The sequence below is a fragment of the Oryx dammah genome, unplaced genomic scaffold (assembly GCF_014754425.2).
Source record: "Oryx dammah isolate SB20612 unplaced genomic scaffold, SCBI_Odam_1.1 HiC_scaffold_8, whole genome shotgun sequence".
NCBI lineage: Eukaryota > Metazoa > Chordata > Mammalia > Artiodactyla > Bovidae > Oryx > Oryx dammah.
Window position 1 is genome coordinate 12,032,251 of NW_024070192.1, and position 2,760 is coordinate 12,035,010.

The following is a 2,760-nucleotide window of genomic DNA, read 5'->3' on the forward strand; positions in this document are numbered from 1 at the left end:
CAAATCCCACTGTGTTTGCTTACAGAGCTGACTGGAGGCCGGGCGGTGGGGACTATGCTGAGGACTTTCCTCACACCATCTTGCAGAAGCATCACCACCCTCCACCCAGGAGTCAGGATCCACTTCTCAGAGGAGGACACTGAGAGCCAAGCAAGCTCCTGAGTGAAGGGTGTTGATTCTTCTGCCAGCTGGTGGCAGCTTAGAAACGGAACTAATTTCATGAAATTAACAGTGTGATCTCCTTTGCAGGTGTGAGTAGGGGCTGAGATTCTTACCTGTTCAGGTGTCTGCCCGGCCTGGAGGCCACCGAGGCCAAATGTGGGGCAGCTCCATGCATGGTGGTCCATGCGTGGGGGTCCCTGACGATCTCACATGCACTCACCGGAGCCCTGTCCCAAGCTTATCTGCTGGGGGTAAGGGGGCAGATGATGGAAACAGCTGCTCAAGGGACTCCACAATGTGCGGTCAGGAGTGGGCAGAAAACAAGGCAGAGGGCAGCAGGTGGGAAACTGTCAGGGAAGTTTCCCTATGGGTATCACCCTTCTGATGGGAGGCAGCTGAGGAAAGGCCTGGAGAATGGGCTGAGCGGGTGGCCGTGAGGTAGAGAGTGCTGAGGGTGGACAGCAGGCCGCCATCAGGAACTCACTTTTTTTTTTCCTTTGGCAGTGGAAAGCCTGAATGATAATACAGATAATCGCCCAGAGAATCTATGTTGGAAAGTAGATTTTAAACTTATTAAATTTAAATTGCAATTTTACTACAATTATATCTGTCTATATATATATCTTTATGTATATTTTAAATGAATTCAGCTGGAGTCTAAGCACAGAATGAGGCAGGGCTGAGCCTCCCCAGGTCCAGCTCAGAGGAGCCTCAGAAGCTACTTGCTCTGAGAATGAACCACAACTTTCCCAAAGAGACAGGTGGAAGGAGCTTTAGTCCCCAGGTCAGCCCAGCCAGGGGCTTTTAAACCTTAACCTACAACCTGAAGTTCTAAGAGAACTAGTTTGGGACATTGTTTCTTTGGAAAATACAGCCTTGGTCCCATCAGGGGCACTGGGGAAAATAACCCCTATTACTGCCCCCTTACCCCCGCATTCAGGTGAGTCCTGGGCCAATGTTGCAGGGAGTCTGGGCAGCTTGGGGTGAGGACTCTGGCCTTACCTTCTGACCTGGCTCAAGATTTCCCACAGACACTGAGTGGAATCACTGCCTGTGATATTTGTCTGGCTCACCTGCACTGAGCCTCCACCTCCCTGGGTCTAGCTTTACAGATGAAGAATAGAAGCTCAGGCAGCCAGGAGATGTCAAAGCTCTGCTTGGTGCAGGTAGGGGAGCCTGGACCCCAAGCCCTGACCACTGTCTAACCTATATAACATCCAGGACTTTGTGCTCTGGATGTACCGTATGGTGGAGTGGAGCAGAGTTAGACGAGGTTTCAGAGTGAGTCTTACAGGCTGCAGAGAAGACAACAAATGAGGGTATGTTCTGTGTTACCTGCTGTGTAAAAAGGAGGGAGAGAATCTGCATCTGTGTCCACTTAGCTTCTGATACATGCATATGCTCATCTTTGCAGAAAAACAGGAGGGCTACTGCAGAACTGGAAGATTACTTCCTATGCGGGTGACGGAGTGATGAAGAGGGAGTGACCCTTTTCTGGCTACGGGTCATTTTATAACTTTTGAATCAAATAATATTTAACTCAAATGAATATTCTCCATAATCAAAATATTAAATAAAGAATGAAAAAGACCCTAAAATTCAGTAATAAATGATTTTTTGATTCCTTTATTGTATATCAGATCAACATAACCACACAGGAAAAAAGAGAATTCAAATAGCTTTGAACACCATATTCTGAATTTCAGTGTGATATATTCTGAGGTCAAAAATAATTACAAAGAGATCTTGAGATTTCCTTAGTAATTTTGGTTAGTAGCAGGATTGTTATAGTAATTCCAAAGCTATTTGGAGGGCATTTTGGAACAGAGTAAATTAATAAATATGTTGATGCTGCTGAAAACGGGTTCTTACTGTGGATAAGGGTTTATTTGGTTGTGCCTTTTTTTTGTATATTGAAAATGGTTTAATATTTACAAATTCATACAGTTCAGTTCAGCCATGTCCAACTCTTTGTGACCCCATGAATCGCAGCACGCCAGGCCTTCCTGTCCATCACCAACTCCTGGAGTCCACCCAAACCCATGTCCATTGAGTCGGTGATGCCATCCAACCATCTCATCCTCTGTCATCCCCTTTTCCTCCTGCATCAGGGTCTTTTTAAATGAGTCAGCTCTTTGCATCAGGTGGCCGAGGTATTGGAGTTTCAGCTTGAACATCAGTCCTTCCAATGAACACTCAGAACTGATCTCCTTTAGGATGGACTGGTTGGATCCCCTTGCAGTTCAGGGGACTCTCAAGTCTTCTCCAACACCACAGTTCAAAAGCATCAATTCTTCTGTGCTCAGCTTTCTTTACAGTCCAACTCTCACATCCATACATGACTACTGAAAAAAACATAGCCTTGACTAGATGAACCTTTGTTGGTAATGTCTCGGCTTTTTAATATGCTGTCTAGGTTGGTGATAACTTTCCTTCCAAGGAGCAAGCGTCTTTTAATTTCATGGCTGCAGTCACCATCTGCAGTGATTTTGGAGCCACCAAAAATAAAATCAGCCACTGTTTCCACTGTTTCCCCATCTATTTCCCATGAAGTGATGGGACCAGATGCCATGATCTTAAGTCTTCTGAATGTTGAGC

At 45.8% G+C, this 2,760-nt stretch overlaps 2 long non-coding RNA genes across 2 annotated transcripts; both read left to right on the forward strand.

Moving 5' to 3' along the window:
- The first annotated feature begins 222 nt into the window (after window positions 1-222).
- LOC120866895 lies at window positions 223-766 on the forward strand. Its single transcript, XR_005721767.1, has 2 exons — window positions 223-413; window positions 667-766. It is a non-coding gene; the product is annotated as an uncharacterized LOC120866895 (long non-coding RNA).
- Window positions 767-1,253: 487 nt separating this feature from the next.
- On the forward strand, window positions 1,254-1,820 carry LOC120866896. Its single transcript, XR_005721768.1, has 2 exons — window positions 1,254-1,481; window positions 1,577-1,820. It is a non-coding gene; the product is annotated as an uncharacterized LOC120866896 (long non-coding RNA).
- Window positions 1,821-2,760: the final 940 nt, after the last annotated feature.